Genomic DNA, 21,348 nt, shown 5'->3' with positions numbered 1-21,348 from the left:
GGTTTACAGAGTCCCGAGGCCGAATCATAGATGTGTCTGGCTCGGTCTCTATTCCTCTAACTTATAATACAAGTTACATGACAGAGTCGGTTTACATCTACAGGCTTTAACCCGCCTTTGGGCCTTGGGCCTTCGTAAAGCACCACCGTCTTCATGTCTTCATGGGCTTCTATCTTTACGGAGCTAACCCGGCCATACTGAGCTGGTTTATCTCCAGTACTCATATCCCCAACATTAGGCCCCAGATTGATTTGAACTTGTTCATGTCAATCCTCAACACTTTAGAAAAATTCTTGCCCTGTCACCTTTATATAAACCTGGTAAACCGCCGTGATGTCATCCTTTAATGCTGTAGTAAACCGCCTTGACGTCATCTATTCGTCGAAGTCGAAGATTCCCTTCATTAATGTATATCCAACCATCGAGGCGACACCTTTATTAACTATCCATTTTGAGCTCCTCGATTCCCGCACTTGTCGCTTTATCGTTTCGCCTTATAAATAGGACCACGGGTCCTTCTCCTTTTCCCCTTCGTCTCCTCACTTCTTCTTCCTCCTCGCGCATCTCTGCACCCGAGCGCCGCCGCCGTCATCGAGCTTCGCCTCTGTCTCTTCATTGGCCGCTGCATCAACCTGATTGCACCAGAAAGCTGCGGCGTGCCTCGGTTGCTTCGACAATCGCTGTAAGTTCTTTCCCTCCCCCTTTATAGATCTGTCTAGGGTTTCCTTGTTCTTCGCAGTTCACCGAAGTTCCTCAAGGCTCCGGTGCGGCTTTTCCCTGTACCTCCTTAGTCCATGAATAAAGAACCTCTTAGCTCGATATATTCCGCGTAATGGTTTATCTTCCGCTACCACAACAAACCCTTGCGTGCATAAGAACTGATCTGAACCTTTACGAACTGCTTCGGGACCAACCCTTTTAGATCAAAATATTTTTGCTTTCCTGTCTTTCGGTAGATCCAAAATATCCATGTCCCCTTGTGGAACCTGTTTTACCTTACTTCGTCATTCTTGCCTTAGATCTGTATCCTCTTTATCACTTCGGCGATTTACCTTTGTAAAAGCAATCTATCACATACCATTAGCCCCCTGGTAAAGCGGACAAGCCTTTTAGCTCTATTGTTATACTCCAGTTTAACAGCATGTGCATACCCTTGTTCTGATATTGCCTTGTCATTCATTATTGCATCAGCCTTCGGTTTACGCAATTTACATACTTGTATGTCTTTGCTCCGTCGCATCTTACGTATCACCATGAATGATTTGTAAACCGGTATTTTTCTTTCAGCTTTTCGTTTGTAATGGCCAAACAATTTTCTGCCTGCAACTGGGTTCCTTCCCGGGTTACCGAAGAATAGCTGAATGGAATGGTCAACATTGGTACCTTACCGAAAAAGAATGAGATCCAGTGGCGAGCTCCTGGATCGGAGAATCCTCCTACCCCTAAGCAGGGTGAGGTAGTGATATTTGTTGACCATATAGGCCGTGGTTTCAAACCGCCCGGGTCAAAGTTTTTCCGGGATGTACTTGCCAGTTTCCAGCTCCACCCTCAAGATATTGGACCTAACTCAGTTTCCAATATATGCAACTTCCAAGTCTTCTGTGAGGTGTATCTATAGGAAGAACCAATTGCTGAGTTGTTCCAGGATTTTTTCCATCTGAACCGGTGCACTGAATTTGTAGACGGACCCAACACTGAACTTGGGGGTGTCTCAATCCAAAAAAGAAAAGAGGTCGAATTTTCTCATGCCAAGCTGCACAGCCACCCCAAAGATTGGAACCAAACTTGGTTCTACTGTAAAGATACCTCTCCTGAAGACGAGAACCCTCTGCTGGGCTACCGTGCCCATCGGCTCTCCAACACTCATCCTCTGCCGCAATGCTTAAGTGCTGCAGAACGGGCCTTATATGCCCCTCAACTCACCAAGCTCCGAGCCTTTATGGCCAATGGTTTAACATGCGTCGACTTTGTGCGTTGCTGGATATCCTGGAGCATCTTGCCATTAAGCCGCCGCTCCGGTTTAATGTGTGAGTACACTGGTGAAGTAGAAGACTCCCAGCGCCACATCAACATTCAATTAACTGATGAAGAAGTTACTGAGGGTGTTAAGAAGATTTTGAACGAATCGGAATCTGTCTGCAGCCAAACCGGCTTAAACCCCTTCTACGCAAAAAACAAACCGCCCGCCTGTAAGTGATGTTTTGCATTTAACACTTGATATCCTTATTCTGTGAAAACTTTGAATATCCCTTACCCCTCTCTGAAACAGGGTGATGATCCATTCTGGAAAAGGAAACCTGCAGAGAAAGCTGCAAAGCCCTCTCGCCCTAAAACAAAAACTGTCAAGAAAACCTCAAAGCGGAAGGCAGCTGAACGTATCAGCATGGAACTGGATGACGACACAGATGAACCGGAAGTTGAGGTAGAACTTGATTCACTTGGTTCCCTATTTATGCATCTCATTAACAATGATGTTTATCAGGAGGGCGCGGAAGGCAGCCAAGCCGATGATGTAGAGGTAATTGTCCTTTCCTCCAGTTCAGACTCTCTGCCAACCCGAAAAATCCGTCAAGCAATCCGGAAAGTAAGCTTTTCACATCCTCTTGCTCACCTGGACCCAACATTTATTTTGAAGAAGCAGCAGCACGAAGCTCGTCGTACAACCCGACACAACAGCCAAAAGGTCACCTCGACCGGTTTACCTGACACCCCGGTTTGAAAGCGCCGATTTGAGGTCTCACCTCCTTCTGACAATTCTTACCCAAAGGCAGGTTATTTCCAACAACCTCTTAATCCATCTGATTCAAATTATCAGGTGACGCCTCCCTCATCATCTGGCGAGTCAACAACAACCCAACTTCCTCCTCTCAAAACTGTAGCTGGGTAAATACTTGAACTCCTTCTTCTGACGTTGTTCATACCTTGTAGTGTGCTTTAACTTTCACATCTATTGTTAATTTAGGGCCAAAGCGAGACCTAGCAGAAAGGCTCGGGTGACCAATCCGCCCGAAGACCAGGTGGTTCTTGAACAGGAGCAAACGGTTGAACCGGAACAGACGGCTGAACCGGAGGGTCCAAACCCACAAGCCACGTTTGACGAACCCCCTCAAGATCTAAATATTGATAATCAACCAGAGGCTGACACTACTGTACCTGACAGTGAACTGGTAGATCCAATCCGGGCTGACGACAGGTCTCCAGTCCAGTGAGAGCCACTGACACTCCACCATCACCTGTAAAAACTACTGGAGGCCAAGGAGACGATGTTATCATTACCGGTATGGGCCACAACTCTCTTGGCCATCCTGTAATCTTGGCCAAACATAGTGCCAAGGAAGAACGTGCTGCCATGGAGAAGGGTAAATGGAGCACTGATTTGTCAAGCTACACCCATCTCAGCGCTGACGAACTTCACTCCGGTTTTTTAAACTGTCTACACTCAAACCGTGATTATGAAGCCGGTTTGGTAAATTTGATGAAGGAATGCTATGAGGTATGTTCCTCACCTTTTCCTTTCTTGATTCCAAAGTATAAACATCAGCTCAAGTAGCCCCCAAGGGCCGGTTTATGATGTTAATCATAAACCGGGACTTTTGTAATATCTTAGTACTTGCATGTTGATCCTTAATATGTCAAGTTCTCAACAAAAACCTGTACTTTATCATTGCATTTATGTAGTTTTCATCAGTGTAGCCCCCAGGGGCCGGTTTAACTTTGCGAGGTAAACCGGGTATTGAATCAATGCGTCAGTTTTGAACAGATGTACATTAGCCCCCAAGTCTACTTGAGACTTGTGAAAGATTTGTTGATAATAGAGCAAATAGGCATTAGCCCCCAAGTACAAAGTGCATGACTTGTTATATGCTTGGTACTTAGAAAATACATATCCCATTGATTGACATATCTTCGCCTTTACATGCCGAGCTGAGTAAGAGGGATGCTCAAAACGCTGACCTTCAAGAGAACGTAAAGTCCCAACAAGCAGAAGCCTCCAAAGCCAAAGAGGAGCTGACCAATGCCCTGACAGCTATGGAGAAGTTGAAAGAGACTTTCAACAAGGAGCGTGCTGACTGGGAAACAAAGAAGGCCGGTTTGACCAGGAAAGCTGAGGACGCAGAAGCAGCCCTGAAGCCAGTGGTAGATGAACTAACCGGCTTGAAGCGACAGATTGATGCCATGACATCTGCTGTGTTTGGTAAGTACCTTCTCATGCCGTTTGTCCAATTCATAAGATGTTATCATTGACCGGTTTACTGATATTAAACCATGACAAGCACCCGCATTGCTCATCTGGGTTCTGACATGCGGATGAAGCTTAAAGCGGCGTATACCTTAATAGAATAGCTATATTCTGGATCCCAGCATGCTATCTGTACTGCTGCATATAACAAGCCGGCGCCATCGTTGATAAAGGAAACCCTTGAGAAGCTGGCCATGCTACCTGCCCGGATTATAGAACTGAAGAAAGCAGCCGCAAGAGCAGGAGCACTGACCGCACTAATCTGGGCCAAGGCATGGATTCCGGATCTTGAAGCAGCAGATACCATTAAAGGATATCCAAGTGTGAAGGAGGACGGTTCAGACTTTATCAATGATGACCTCCAAAAACTGACAAAGGAGATGCGGCCAATAGCCAGCAAACTAGCGGAGGATACAAACCTATCTCATTTCCAACCGGTTTACGATGCTGAGGGAAAAAGACAGCCTGCCGTGATCCATGAAGTTGAAGATCTTGTGCCTCCAATCCGTAAGCATACTTACGCTCCTGATATTGACCCCTCCAGCCTTATCCATGAAGAAGCTGTGTTTTAAGCTTTATCCGGAACCGATTGGTCAACGGTTGATTTCCAGTGTCTGGGGAGGGATGAAGAGGATGCGACTACTCAGGATGACCCTCAATCGTCAAGCCATCCCGATGAAGCATCTTAGACCGGTGACCGGTTTACGAACTACAGTTTGCCGCTGCTTGAAAACAATTATTCAATTCGGGCCGTTTTGAAGCTCCTTGTAATAAGATAGCAGAAACACCTTTATCTGTCATGCCATCGAGCATGCTTGTGTTGCGTGATGTTTTGAAAACCTGTTTCACTTGTGGGATCTATTTATACATAGTCCATGATGATTTGTGTTCCTGTATACAAGAACTTGAAAGCGTCCTAGTGGTTGACCACTGGACGGGTCATGATACCTCAAAAGATATACATAACTTGGATGAATAACCAAGATTTATATTAACCAGATAAAATAAATAATATCTGTAACATACCTCATTGGCTGACCAACTGCTTGTATGGTAGAGGTGAAAAAACACCAATCCGGGGTGTGGATAACTCCTGGCCCTCTTGCCGGTTCATATAGAAACCATATTGTGCTAGAAAAAGCCGTTGATTTGCTCATATAATGTTGGTGACATCTAGTCAAAACCAGACCGGAGCAGTACGCTGTCAGTTTAACAGCTTATCATGTACTGACAACTAAGCGCTGAAAGTCATGCCGGGTTGTAATGAACACCGGTTTATGAGAAAAATATTTATAAATCCCTTATCATAAAAACAACAAAAACAAAAGAAATATGCAAGGCTTTTCATGGGCTGCCAGGCCCTAAATCGAGGCTTTTCATGGGATGCCAGGCCGCTGAGTTAAACCATTTTACAAAGCCTGTTAAGATGGACCTCATTCTTTAACCAATCACTGGTTTAACTTTGACAAGTTCAGGGTCCATGGGATTGACTTGCCAAACGTTCGATGGGTCATACCAGGTTTACCTAGACGGAGTGGCTTACTTAAAACGGCAGGATAACTCGGGGTTTTAGGTGAATACACCTGGCTTCCAAGCCTGGCTTGATAGCCTATTACAAGGGTTCAAGCTCATTGTTCGTTGCGAAGCAAGGAGCCCCCAGGTAATATGTGAGCTGTGCTCAGTGGTTACCTATGTTTGAGCTGTGCTTAATGCAACAGACTCTCTTTGGTTCCACATAATTTCCTTTTGGCCTAAAGCCTATCAAGAGGTGTAGCTATGGTGTGAAGACAACCAACCCTCCTAGTGATATCCCCTTTTTGGGTTTAAACTGATCAAGAGGTGTAGCTATGGTTCGGATACGACCAAGCCCCCTAGTGATTCTCTTCATATCCATGCGGCCGTATAGGCCAGTTTAACAAAATGCCGCTTTGTCAGTAAAAGCTCTTGGAGGCTCACACATGATGTGAAAAGAACAGAGACCCCACTTTATTCGAGGCTCTAGTTTATTATATAATATATACATTGTCATAAATATGTACATAAGGAGAGCCTGTGGCTCAAGTATAGTCAGGCCGAAGAAGAGCTATATTCCATGGCCGCTTGGTCTCCTCCTCTGATTTACGTGAGTCTTTGTGCTCTCGAACATCAATGAGGTAGTATGACCCATTGTGCAGATTCTTGCTGACCACAAAAGGTCCTTCCCAAGGTGGGGGTAATTTGTGCATATCAGTCTGATCCTGGATGAGCCGAAACACCAGATTGCCTTCTTGAAAGGTTTTGGTCTTAACTCGGCGGCTGTGATAACGTCAGAAATCTTGTTGATAAATCGCCGAACATGCTGCTGCAAGATCACACTCTTCATCTAACAGGTCTAGTGAGTCTTGACATGCCTGCTCATTATCAGCTTCAACATAAGCTGCCACACAGGGTGACTCGTGACAGATGTTACTAGGAAGAACCGCCTCTGCTCCATAAACCATGAAGAAAGGCGCGTAACCCGTAGATCTGTTAGGTGTGGTGTTGATGCTCCATAACACAAAAGGTAACTCCTCCACCCAACAACCCGGCGTCCGCTTTAAAGGAACCATAAGCCGGGGTTTAATACCTCTCAAAATTTCTTGATTTGCCCTCTCAACTTGTCCATTAAACTGGGGTGAGCCACTGACGCTACATCAAGCCGGATGTGCTCACGTTGGCAAAATTCCTCCATCTCACCCTTTGACAGATTAGTACCATTGTCAGTGATAATACTATGTGGGAAACCAAACTGGAATATCACCTTTTTGATGAATTGAACCGCCGTGGCTGCATCACATTTACTGACTGGCTCTGCTTCCACCCACTTGGTGAACTTGTCAACTGCCACTAATAGGTGGGTCTTTTTGTCCTTGGATCTCTTAAAGGGTCCAACCATATCAAGTCTCCAAGTTGCAAACGACCAAGTTATTGGAATCATCCTCAACTCCTGAGCCGAAACATGAGCGTGACGTGCAAATTTTTGACAACCTTCGCACCTCTTGACTAAATCCTCGGCATCAGCATGAGCTGTTAACCAATAGAAACCGTGACGAAAAGCCTTGGCCACCAAAGATTTTGAACCGGCATGGTGACCACAATCCCCTTCATGGATTTCTCGCAAAATCTCACAACCCTCTTGAGGAGAGACACAACGATGAATTGCTCCTGTGACGCTGTAACGATGTAACTCCCCATTGATTATGGGCATTGACTTGGAACGTCGGATTATCTGCCGGGCCGAGGTTTCATCCTCCGGTAACTCGCCCCGGTTCATGTAAGCTAGGTATGGGATCGTCCAATCCGGTATGACATGCAAAGCTGCCACCAATTGGGCCTCCGGATCAGGAATAGCCAACTCCTCCTCTGTTGGCACCTTGACCGACAGATTATGCAACACATTGAGGAAGACATTTGGTGGGACCGGTTTACGCTGAGAGCCAAGGCGGCTTAAAGCGTCTGCCGCTTCATTCTTTCGGCGGTCTATATGGTCAACTTGATAACCCTTGAAATGACCAGCCACTATGTCCACCTCTCGTCGATATGCAGCCATGAGTGGGTCTTTAGAATCCCAAGTGCCAGATACCTATTGAGCCACTAGATCCGAGTCACCGAAGCACTTAACCCGGCTTAAGTTCAGCTCCTTAGCCATCCAAAGACCGTGGAGCAAGGCCTCGTACTCAGCTGCATTGTTAGTACAAGGGAACATTAAGCGGAGGACATAACAAAATTTGTCACCTCATGGGGAAGTTAAGATGACTCCAGCCCCGAGCCCTCCAACTGTCTTGATCCATCAAAGTGAATAGTCCAATACGTGTTATCCGGCTTCTCCTCCGCTGCGTGCAACTCTGTCCAATCATTGATGAAGTCCACGAGTGCTTGGGATTTGATCGACGTGTGAGGTGTATATTTGAGCCCGTGAGGTCCAAGATTGATAGCCCACTTGGCAACCCGGCCAGTTGCTTCTCTGTTTTGGATGATATCTCCCAAAGGGGCTGAACTAACCACCGTGATAGGATGACCCTGAAAATAGTGTTTGAGCTTCCGGCTTGCCATAAACACCCCGTACACCAGCTTCTGTGTCACGCCTCGAGACCGTTGTGCCAGGTGTCTTCCAGTTATTCGCTGTTGTTGCCTTGTCATTTGCTTGCGTGTTGCATCTTGTCATGTCATCATGTGCATTGCATCATCATGTTTTCAAACTTGCATCCGTCCGGGTTCCCCAGTTCCGTCTGTTGCCCGTTCTGAGCCCAAACACACTTGCACGCGCCCGTGGCATGTCTGATATTTTATTTTATAAGTGGCGGGAAAATGTTCTCGGAATGGGATGAAAGTTGGCATGTGGTCTTATTATAGTGTAGATAGACCGCCTGTCAAGTTTCATCGCAGTCGGAGTCCGTTTGACGCCCCAACGGATAACTATAGCGGCAATATAGTCGGTCTATCGTCGAACGTTTTCGGTCTCCGGAAACAGTCGCCGGGCCTCTCTCTCTTTTCTTCTCTCAGCTCGAGACCGTCTACACAGTCCACTCACCACTAGCCCCCAACCTAACCTCTCTCGTCAGCCCGCGGCCCTCCTCGCGCGCGCGTCCGAAACTGTCCCGGACCCGACCCGGACAGTCGTCACCGTTGGGTCCGGATCATCCCCAAACATCTACAAAACATCTCCGTTTTCTTGTCTGGACTCCCTATCTATTTTTTTCTGGCTGTCTGATTATGATCGGAGGGACGGATTTACCCCTAACCAAACCCACTCGCTATATATATTAGCCTAACTTAGACCAAATCCCTAATTCCTAGGGATCCATCCCACCGCCGCCACTCACTTCCTCGGATTCCACGCCGAACCAATCCCTGCATCCCTCCCGATCCAAACCTCCAGCCAACCGAAGCCTCCTCCTTCCTTCGATCCAACCAGCCGCAGGATCGGGGCAGGAGCCCGAGCCTCGCCGACCCTGCAGGCCGACCCCGTCGCTGCTCCTCCCCTGTTATTTTCCTTCTCCTTCCCTGCCTCTACTCCCTCCTCTCACATCTCTCTCTCTCTCTCTCACGAACCGAACAGCGCCGCCGCCCTTGGAACTCCGCCATGGACGCCGGGTCCCAAGGTCCCCGTGCTCGTCCTCAGGGTGCCCCGCAGCCTCTTCATCGTTTCGGAGCTCCTCCCCTTCACCCGCGTTGGTGCCATGACTGCCACCCCGCTGCCTCCGCTTCGATCCGGCAGGAAACAGGACCCGAAGACCTCTCGCGCTTGGATCCGAACGCCACTGAGCTCCCGCGTTGACCCCTCCCCCATCCTGCCACTCGCCGGAGTCCTCAGCACCGTCGTGCCCTGCTGCCATGTCCCATTCCCGGCTGCGAAGTCCCACACCGCCGCTGGTCTTCTTCCTGTCGAGGATAGGAGGACGATGCCTCTGCCTCGAGTCGTTCGATGCGACTGCGTTGACCCTTCCCCGAGTGAACCAAGCAGGTCGGCCCAGCGCGCCCTGCCGACCACTCGCTCTCCAGATCCGGCCCAAGGCCCGCTGTGAGCAGCTCCCTCGGCCCCTCCTCTCTGTTGGCCCATCTTGCACTAGTTTCAGCCCACTATGTTTTTTCCCTGGACCTGCGAATTTTGCTATTATCCAGATGCTGCCTGTTTTGTAGAAAAGCCCCTAGACTTCATACATATCTTAACTCACAAACTAAGCATCACATGTAAAAACTTTATATATTAAAAATGTTTAGAATTTCATCTAGTTTCATAATATGCAATTTTCATCCATGTTTAAAATGTTTAAAATGCTGCTTGTTTAAATTTGCTTAAATAACTTATTAAAATGCTTTAATTCATAACTAATTAACCGTAGCTCGGTTTTAAATAATCTTTGTATGTAATTGGGGTAGAAAAATGCCTAGTTTAACATGGTGGCTTTACTTTGCATGTTTAATAACTCTAAAATTGTGTTTAGGGCAGAACAGTACCAAACCTAATATATGCATATGGGGATTTACCGGAATTGTTTTCGTTGTTTCTGGCCTCATTTAAACTTGACTAGATAGTTAGTTTAACTTTGCTTCACCTCTTGCCATGCTAACCAACATTTAATATTGTTGAGTACCTAAACGAGAGAGAACTAAATAAGTCATGTGGTGTTTTCTTCAATATGCAACTCCGTTGCATATTGAGCTCCACTTAATTTGTAGTGTTGTTTGTTGCACTTTGCCATGCCATGCCTCAGTAAACCGGACATGCATCATACTTGGTTGTGCATCATGCCATGATTATGTGGTGGTTGTTTACTATATTGTTTGCCTCTTTCTGGTGTTGCTTCTTCGGGTTGGTTCCGATAACGCCGCGTTTGTGAGGATCCGTTCGACTACATCCGTTTGTCTTCTTCATGGACTCGTTCCTCTTCCTTGCGGGATCTCAGGCAAGATGACTGTCGGTGTCAAAACCGGCGGATCTCGGGTAGGGGGTCCCGAACTGTGCGTCTAGGCCGGATGGTAACAGGAGGCAGGGGACACGAAGTTTTACCCAGGTTCGGGCCCTCTTGATGGAGGTAAAACCCTACGTCCTGCTTGATTAATATTGATGATATGGGTAGTACAAGAGTAGATCTACCACGAGATCAGAGAGGCTAAACCCTAGAAGCTAGCCTATGGTATGATTGTATGTTGTGATTGTTGTCCTACGGACTAAAACCCTTTGGTTTATATAGACACCGGAGAGGGTTAGGGTTACACAAGGTTAGTTACAAAGGAGGAGATATCCATATACGTATTGCCTAGCTTGCATTCCATGCCAAGTAGAGTCCCATCCGGACACGAGACGAATTCTTCAATCTTGTATCTTCATAGTCCAACAGTCCGGACAATGGAGATAGTCCGGCTGTCCAGAGACCCCCTAATCCAGGACTCCCTCAGTAGCCCCCGAACCAGGCTTCAATGACGATGAGTCCGGCGCGCAGTATTGTCTTCGGCATTGCAAGGCGGGTTCCTCCCCAAATTCCGTGTACATGTCGAAATAATGTCTGATTTTTTGTGAAGGTTTGTACTCCTTGGCTTCTACACCCAATAATGGCCACTTTCCACGTATCGAGCGAATGTGACGAGCCAGGGTGTTTTCACATTTACCCCTCTAGCTGTGTGAATGAGCCGCCTATTTAAAAAGACGAGGATTCAGATCCAAATCACACCATCCTCTCTTGGCGAGCCTTCATCGGAGCGCACCCGACAGAGATCCATTCCATCATGGCCGGTCGACGCAACTCCTCCTCTCGCACCCCTAGCTCCAAGCCTGGATATTGGGAGAGATGTTCCGTCCCGCACAGCAAATTAGTGATGCTTCAGTCCAAGGGATTTCTTCCCCCAGCGTGCCTGGTCCCGGTTCGAGCCGGGCTTGCCACCTATAATGGTGGAGAGCAAGCGGAGAGCCTTCCCAATCCCTCCAAGGGAGAGCGGGTTTGCCTTGTCCCTTATTTGGTAAGAGGGCTCGGATTTCCAATTCATCCGTTTCTCTAGGGGCTCCTGGAGTTCTACGACCTCCAGTTGCATAATCTTACGCCTGCCTCCCTGCTACATATCACGGGATTCGTAGCCCTTTGTGAGTTGTTTTTGGGCTGTGAAGCTCATTTCGCTCTGTGGAAGAAGCTGTTCTGCCTTGTGCCCCGTTCTCAGAAGGGGTCAATATATCAAGTGGACGGAGCCAAAGTGTGGCGCGTCGCCGGGACCGGATACCTGTCCGGAACCCCAAAGAAGACGTCCGAAGACTGGCCTTCAGAATGGTTTTATATAGAGGACGTCCCCCTCCCGAATCCTATTTGGATCGGCCTTCCTAAGTTTGACAACGCCCCTTTGAAGAAGCGCCGGAGCTGGCGTCCATGGAGCCCCCTGGAGGAAGATGACAGGGACATTCTTTACCTGATGAGCCAGATAAGTTTTTTAGCTCGATCCGGATTGACCATGATCGAGGTCATGGCCACATGTATCATGTGGGGGGTGCAACCGCTTCAGTATAGAGGCCACCCCATGTGGGATTCCAACGGGGAGGTTGACGCCACCCGCCACGGCCGCAAAGGGTAGGGATCGGCTGCTGATCTAATAAAGATCTTATCCACTTTGTACAAGGGAGAAGAGGAGGAATTCCTTCGTGTCAACCCGCAGGGCGATTTTTCTATGTACAACCCTCCGAGCTGGGTAAGCGGAGACTTTTTATCGCCCATCCATTTCGTATTCCCGTAGTTAAGTATTCATTCTAGTGATTTCATCATAGGAGCTGCGCCAGGCTGTAAAGGAGATAAACAACCCTCCTCCACCACCCGAGGACCCTGGACGGTCCCTTGATCCGGCCTCCCAGGAGGATCCGGACATATCTGTGGAGCTGATCGATGGGGTATTTTACCAATCGAGTAATGACAATGCTTTGGTGGCCATTACGGCCGATTACCCTAGGCTAGTTCCAGCCTCACAGGTGACTGAGACCGAAGTCCCAACACTTAAAAAGGGATCCGTCCTTGCGCTTTTTTGATTGCCGTATAACAGCCGTGTTTTGCAGGGGAGGTCCTCGGGGCAGAAGGCCGAGCCTGTGGCAACTAGCCAACAAGGGGCCGCGAGGCCAGGCAGGCTGAAAAGATCCGCGGTCCGGATTGAGACACCGGCGCAGCGGTACGGCGCATCGTCTTTATTGCAAGACATTATTCTCAGAGGCATATTAACGCCCATGCCTTCTTTTCAAGAAAAAGAGCGCTCGCCGTACTATACCCCGAGAGGCTACCAATCGCGCCTCCACAAGTCAGGCTCCAAGGCCGGATTCGGAGGCGGGAACGAATACAAGGCGTGCGCCGGGTGCTCCTCCGACAGAGGATGCAGATAAATTGTTCGCCACCCATTCCGAGGTGGAAAGTGCCATGAACCACAGGTGTCGCCGGACTATTCTTCGTGACGCTTGTTTCTCCCAAGAGGCATTGGATGCCTTCAATTCGGGAGACGCGCACCTCCGTGCCGCTCAAAATGGTCTAGCCAGAGCCACGGAGCAGTATGTAAAAGACATACGGGTGAGAAAATTTGATGATTATATATATCAGTAGCCCCTGAGACTTGAAACAGTTAAGATAACTGATTTAAGGATCATTTGTTATGCAAGTTCTTACAGAAAAGAATACTCAACTGTCCCAGGAGCTGGAAGAGTGCAAAGCCCAACTTCAGCCGCACTGGCTGCAGCAGGGGAGCCCAAAGAGACCCCCTGTGGTAATATATCCTTCGAATGATAAGTATCATATTAGAATGCGTCGTATATGCAGATCTGACGATAAAATTGCAGATGACACTGGAGTGAATCCGGATAAGCAACAGCGCATACGCTAGCTGAAGGCCGGTGAGAGCGTGCTTACGAGGGTGAGGCAGGAGAAGAATGATCTCCTAGATGCCAACACCAAGCTGGGCGTGGAACTAAAAGATGTTCGGGCCCAACTGTCAGACTCTGTTAAGGAGAATCGGCGGCTTCGACGCGACATATTTAGTAAGTGCTTGAACGAACTTTGAAAAATAGTTCGGCGAGGAAGCTGGCCGACAGAGTTATGTCTATAGGTATGCTAACAGGTCGTCCCGCCGAGGAGATGCCCGGTTCAACGGGTGATCTTCTTCCCGAGCTCTCACAGCTGCACGAACGAGTTCGGCAGGTGATGCAAGGCGTTGCCCAGGCCTTGTGGCCATCCGTCTCCATACCCGAAGGCCTTGGAGAGCTTGTAGAAAAGCTGAAGGGAGCACGGCGGCGCTTCCGATTATGGAAAATATCGGCCTGCCGTCAAGGCGCCAGGGAAGCCTGGGCAATGGCGAAGACACGGTACACGAAGGCTGACCCGAACCACATGGCCGAAGTCGGACCAGTGGGGCCTGATGGGAAGGAGATCCCTGTGGGCTTAGTGTACGACCAAGTAGAATTGGCCGCAAAGTATTCCCAACAGGACTGTAGACTAGACAGCCTATTAGATGGTATTGAAGAGGAATTCAACCAGTCAAATTGACTATGTAATTTTAAAGTGACATGTATAATGCCTTCTAGCCGGATTGTAGATCGTTTGTCGTGGCGGACCTTTTCGCTTCAACCTCGGGACCCGACAGTCCAGAGTGTATCCGAATACCCTCTCGGTTATGTAAGAACCGGGGCATGCATCGAGACCAGGCGTAGGGGTCATTAGTGCTTTATTAGACAAGTGCCCAACTAGTTATGTTATATTACATGGATAGTAAGAAACATCTTCCAGAGAGAATAGTTCCGTTAAGGGTTCCTTTCCCTGGGTAAGCATGCCCTAAAGTGCATGTCCGGACTGCAATAAGAAGCGCAGAAAAATCATCTGGGGGCAGATATGAATAATAAAAGTGATCTTTTGTTCACCGATCGAATATTCCCTTAAGAATGCTAGCTTTCGGCTTCACCTAGTCTGAGGTACACGTTCGGCTGACCCAGCGGTAACAATCGTAGAGGTGCTCCCCTTATGCCCTAGCCGAATTAACGAGAACGTAGGGCAGAAATACAAGAGCCAGGCAACCCAGCTTGGCCAAAACTTAAGTCATATCGATGCATATGATGGTGAAAAAAAGGTACATGCAGAAGTATAACACATGTGTTGGGCGTGAGGCCCAGGGAAATAATTAAAGCTTCTATGAAAGAAGCCCCCAGGTATGAAGAGTGCGGCTAGCGCATCTGTGATGTATTAGTGAGGCACAAGGTAACCCTTCAAGGCCTAGAGAAATAAAAGAAAGAAAGGGAAAAACGATAGATGATGCATATGCAGAAAATGGACAAAGGGAGGGGACTAACATAAAGTCCGGTGCTAGGCGTAGAATCTTCGGAGCCTTGCTGCGTTCCATGGGTTCGGCTCGAGTCGACTAGTCGATGCATCCCGCAGTCGGTATGCTCCACCGGTCAGAACTTGGTCGATAATGAAGGGACCTTCCCATTTGGGCTCGAGCTTGTTCTTTTTCTTATCCGGTAGCTGTAGAACTAGTTCGCCAACGTTATAAGTTTTGGCCCGTACTTCTCTGCTTTGGTATCTACGAGCCTGTTGCTGGTAAAATGCGGAACGGGCTTTGGCGACGTCGCGCTCTTCCTCCAAGGTGTCCAGACTGTCCTGCCAATCGAGCTCGGCTTCTCTTTCTTCGTACATGCACACTCGAGGTGAGTCATGAATTATGTCACAGGGCAGGACTGCCTCTACGCCGTACACCATAAAAAACAGTGTATATCCGGTACTATGATTCGGCGTGGTCCGCAGCCCCTAGAGTACGGAGTCGAGCTCCTCTACCCAGTGCGTGTCAGAGTCCGTTAAGGAGCGCACTAATCTGGGTTTAATGCTGCTCATTATAAGACCATTTGCTCGTTCGACTTGACCGTTGGTTTGTGGGTGATAGACTGAAGCATAATCGAGCTTGATGCCCATTTTGCTACACCAGAGTTTTACCTCGTCGGCCGTGAAGTTCATGCCATTATCAGTGATGATGCTGTGGGGACGCCGTAATGGTGTACAACCCCGGATATGAAATCTATCACCGGTCTGGATTCGGCTGTTTTAACAGGTTTAGCCTCTATCCATTTGGTGAATTTATCCACCATGACCAATAAGTATTTTTTCTTGTGGGTTCCCCCTTTAAGGGGTCCAACCATGTCAAGCCCCCAGACTGCGAAGGGCCATGTAATGGGGATTGTTTGGAGGGCGGTGGGTGGCATGTGGCTTTGATTTGCAAAGAGCTGGCAACCGGCGCAACGTTGGACCAAGTCCTGTGCATCTGCCCGGGCCGTTGGCCAATAGAATCCTGTATGGAAGGCCTTGCTTACAAGGGCCCGGGCTGCGGCGTGATGATCGCCGAGTCCGGTGTGAATTTCTGCCAAAAGGTTCAGCCCTTCCTCTTCGGAGATGCACCTTTGAAGGACTTCGGTAGCGCTTTTTTTGTACAATTCTCCCTCATGGACCCTGTAGGCCTTGGATCACCGCACTATGCAGCGTGCCTCATTTTGGTCCTCCGGAAGTTCCTGTATAGTTAGGTAGGCCAGGAATGGTTCTGTCCATGAGGAAATAATGGCCATTATTTTGTGGGCTGATTGTGTTATTTCGGTGGCGGAGCCTCCGATTTTGTCAGAGAGTTCGGTATCGGGTATTTTGGTCGGGTCCGGACTGTTGTTACCGGTGTCCCCCTCCCATGCTACGGATGGCTTGAAGAGCCGTTCCAGAAATATGTTGGGAGGGACCGCGTCGCGTTTTGCGCCGATGCGGGCGAGGATATCCGCCGCCTGATTGTTTTCCCGAGCCACATGGTGAAATTCGAGCCCCTCGAACCGAGCTGACATTTTTAGGACGGCATTGCGATAAGCTGCCATTTTCGGATCCTTGGCATCGAAGTCTCCATTTATCTGGGATATCGCGATGTTCGAATCCCCGCGCACCTCTAGGTGTTGAATGCCCATGGATACTGCCATCCGGAGACCATGTAGAAGGGCCTCATATTCAGCTGCGTTGTTGGAGTCCGTATACATTATCTGTAGTATGTATTGAATGGTATCTCCTGTTGGGGATGTCAAAACGACGCCAGCCCCCAGACCAGCCAACATTTTGGAGCCATCGAAGTGCATGATCTAGTTTGAATATGTGCCGTACTCGTTAGGGAGTTCGGCTTCCGTCCACTCAGCGATGAAGTCAGCCAAAACTTGCGACTTGATAGCTCGCCGTGGCTTGTAAGTTATGTTGAACAGGAGGAGCTCAATGGCCCATTTGGCGATCCGGCCCATCGCGTCGCGGTTGTTTATAATATCGTTAAGTGGTACTTCCAAGGCTACCGTTATCGAACACTCTTGAAAGTAGTGTTGCAGCTTCCGGGATGCCATAAATACCGCGTACGCTATCTTTTGATAATGCGGGTACCGTGATTTGCATGGAGTAAGGACAGTGGACACATAGTAAACCGGCTTTTGAAGGGGGGATTTGTGTCCGTCCTCTTCTCGCTAGATGACGAGCACTGCGCTTACTACTTGATGAGTTGCCGCAATGTATAATAGCATTGGTTCGCCAATGTTTAGCACGGCCAGGACTGGGTTTGTTGCCAATATGGCTTTTATTTCGTTGAGTCCGGCCGAGGCGGCATCCGTCCACTCGAAGTGTTCGGTGCGCCGGAGGAGGCGATAAAGGGGTAATGCCTTTTCTCCTAAGCGGGAGATAAAGCGGCTTAGAGCCGCCATGCATCCAGTCAATTTTTGTATTTGTTTGAGGTCTGTTGGGGTAGCCAACTGTGACAACACTCGGATTTTGGCCGAATTAGCTTCAATACCTCTACTGGAGACAATGAATCCCAGGAGCTTTCCGGCTGGTACGCCGAAAACGCATTTTTCCGGATTGAGCTTGATGTCATATGTTCGGAGGTTGTCGAATGTGAGCCTCAAGTTGTCTACTAGAGTTTCGACATGCTTGGTTTTAATGACCACGTCGTCCACGTATGCCTCCACTGTTTTGCCGATCTGGTTTGCTAGACATGTCTGAATCATGCGCTGATATGTTGCGCCGGCGTTTTTGAGCCCAAAGGGCATTGTGTTGGAGCAGAATGGGCCGTATGGTGTGATGAATGCCGTTGCAGCTTGGTCTGGATCCACCATTTTAATTTGATGGTAGCCGGAGTATGCGTCGAGGAAACACAATGAGTCGTGTCCTGCGGTAGCATCGATGATCTGATCGATGCGGGGGAGGGGGAAGGGATCCTTTGGGCAGGCCTTGTTAAGGTCCTTAAAATCGATGCACAAGCACCATGATTTGTCCTTCTTTGGTAGCATCACCAGGTTTGCTAGACAGTCCGGATGTTTTATGTCTCTGATGAATCCGGCCTCCAATAGCTTGGCTAGTTCCTCTCCCATGGCTTGTCTCTTAGGCTCGGAGAAACGTCGAAGAGCCTGCTTGACTAGCTTGAATCCTTTTAGGATATTTAGGCTGTGCTCAGCCAGCGTGCGTGGGATTCCTAGCATGTCTGAAGGGTGCCAGGCAAAAATGTCCCAGTTCTCGCATAGGAACTCTCGCAGTGCGGCGTAGACATCAGGCTCACCCGATCCTCACCCGATCTGAGACTCAGGGCCAAGGAGTTTCCAAACTCGAAGGTTTGGATTCTTGGATGTTTTCCGATAAATCTAGCCCGCTGCCTGATTCTAGGTTCAGACCTTGAGTGACGTCCTCCCCTCCGCGGGTATCCGGCTTGGAGAGATCGGGAATCCGGACATAGCTAGTCCTTAAAATAGATGAAGGGTTGCCGCATTGTTCCTTCCACCACTGCAACGTGATGGGTGACCTGGGGAGAGTTAATCTCTCTCAGATCGGGTTTAGGCCCAATCTGATCATAGTCTGTAGTGACTCCCAGGGCGGCGATGCGATCCAAGAGCTCGTTCCGGGAAGAGAGCTCCATTGGATCTAACTTCTCGGCGAGTTCCGGGTTGACGTGAATATTGCTTTTGATGACCCGAGAAGTCATTGTCGGCGTAGCGGCCAAACAGGCAGTCATAAGAAACCCACCTAGCCGGAGAGTTTGGCCGATAGCCAAAGCTCCCTCAGTGATAGTGCCGTTTTTAAAGACGGGATGAGACATCCTTCCTGGTGGCGACGACATAGCGGAACTCTCAATGAAAGCACCAATGTCGGTTTCAAAACCGGCGGATCTCGGGTAGGGGTCCCGAACTGTGCGTCTAGGCCGGATGGTAACAGGAGGCAGGGGACACGAAGTTTTACCCAGGTTCGGGCCCTCTTGATGGAGGTAAAACCCTACGTCCTGCTTGATTAATATTGATGATATGGGTAGTACAAGAGTAGATCTACCACGAGATCAAAGAGGCTAAACCCTAGAAGCTAGCCTATGGTATGATTGTATGTTGTGATTGTTGTCCTACGGACTAAAACCCTTCGGTTTATATAGACACCGGAGAGGGTTAGGGTTACACAAGGTCGGTTACAAAGGAGGAGATATCCATCATCATTATCAGTACATCCTACGCAGGTGAGTTAGGATGCACTTGATCCCAGGAAGGTATCTATCCTTCAAACCAGAGGAGTGCTTCAAACTAACAACAGTACATAATATCCAACAAAAGAGGGTCGTGCTACAGCAGCATAATACATGGCTCAGTCTAGATATCAGCACGAATCAAGTTGTGCATATTTGTTGTTGGCATGAACCACATCGCCGCATGTCAGGTTTGCAAAAGCCATCGATCGCATGGAAGCTTGATGCCTTTCACACACTGAAGATTATCTGGCAACAAGCTGTGTCGACGAATCTCTGGATATGGTGATTCATGAAACCCATGGTATGATGTGTAAACACAGCCCCCCCTCGCGAATGGAAGTTGCATAGCACAGTAATCATCACTGGTCTGGTGATATGATCGATTATTGGTTGGATGATCGGATAATTGAGCCCGAGGAACAAGGAGTGGTTGCCGAGGCTGTAAACCCGCCTCCAGTTGAATACGCCTGGCTCAACAAAGCTGGGATCTTTCTCAAACACGAAGCAGCCATAGCCATCAATGTCACGAATGCCCCACGCATTGTACTGCATGTGGTTTGATGTAATGGTTTGGTCAATTTGGTACATGCGAATGAGCATCAAATGACCGCCGTCAACTGAACGGGCGATAAACCACCACCCATCAGCTGGTATGATTCCAGGTCCTAGAATCATGAAGGCCAGCGCATTTGCGTCTGTTGCAACAATTCAAATTGGAGACCAAAAGGACAAAAATAAACAATCATGTTCAGAGTATGTGTGGAATTAAGATTATTATAACAATGACACATATCATAGACAAAGAATTGCAATGCCGTGGTCATAATCATACCCCAAGTTAAAAAATAAGCCAATGGCTTTCATATTCTAGCAATATGTCATGGTTCAAACATCATGTAACAATGAGAGGAAAACAGCTATGACAGCGCCTACTCATATTCTACTATAGCACTTACTACTACTGTTCTCATATCAACTCTAAGCAATAACATGCGTTGTTATAAAAATCTTGTAAACGAGAGTAACATATAGCAATCATGATGTTATGCTCATAATATGTATTCTAACAATCATTAGATGCCAATTGTTCTCATATCAACTCTGACAATAACATGCGTGGTCATAAAAATCTAGGAAATGAGAGGAACATATAGCAATGATGTGGTTATAGACATGCTATGCATTCTAAATTTGTAACAAATGAACAGGCAGTCGTATTCATAAGGTAAAGATGAGATGAGATAGAACAATTACACGACGATAGATTCCGCTAGTATAGGCAGCCAATCTGTGTGTCGACCGCGTAAACGATGCCATCATGCACTATAGCATCAGACAGAAATGTTGCCTCAACAGGATTGATGATGAGCCATAACCATGTATGGCGACCGGATTCCAGATAGACTAATCCCATGTTGAAGAAGGCAATGAGCTTGTAATCCATGTAGTCTTCTGATGGTGTGGTCACTTCGCAGATTACAACTTTCTGCAAACAGAGGTCGAGCCAAAAGCTTGACACGTCTCGTGCGTAGTAGGCAGGATTGTCCAGCGGGCCGCGAGGCTCGATGGCGGAGGTATCCAACGATGGAAGGGTGATCTCTCGCTGGGTGTAGATATCCACGAGATGCCACGGACTACCGGTGTGGTGGATGAGGACGATCTAGTTGGCCTTCATGCCCGCCCAGTAGTGGTCGTGCATGAAGGACAGGTGGACGAGTAGTGGTAGCATGTCGAGGGGCACCACGGCAACCTCCGTAGGATCGTCAAGTCGGTGTCTGGGCCACCTGCGAGGATCGGGCATCAGCAAGCAGGGTGTCTTGAAAAGAGCCGGCCGGTTGCAGATGAGTAGACGGTACAAAGACACCGAGCATGCGGCCAGACGGACGGTGCTGAGTAGGTCCATACGACTACAGATCTGCTCCAAGAGAACATCGGGGAGGGAATTCCAATCGCGGCTCTGCGTGTCAGTCGGTTCTGCCATTGGGGTTTTCGGTGCCTGCGAGCCAGCGGGGAAGTGGATTCGGGCGGGCGAGCGAAGAAGCTTCTCCTCGTGTGGCCGAGCAGTGAGCGGGGGGATATGGTACGCG

Source organism: Triticum dicoccoides, chromosome 1A (assembly GCF_002162155.2).
Source record: "Triticum dicoccoides isolate Atlit2015 ecotype Zavitan chromosome 1A, WEW_v2.0, whole genome shotgun sequence".
Taxonomy (NCBI): domain Eukaryota; kingdom Viridiplantae; phylum Streptophyta; class Magnoliopsida; order Poales; family Poaceae; genus Triticum; species Triticum dicoccoides.
The sequence above is the reverse complement of the archived record's forward strand: the minus strand, read 5'-3'. Positions refer to the sequence as shown.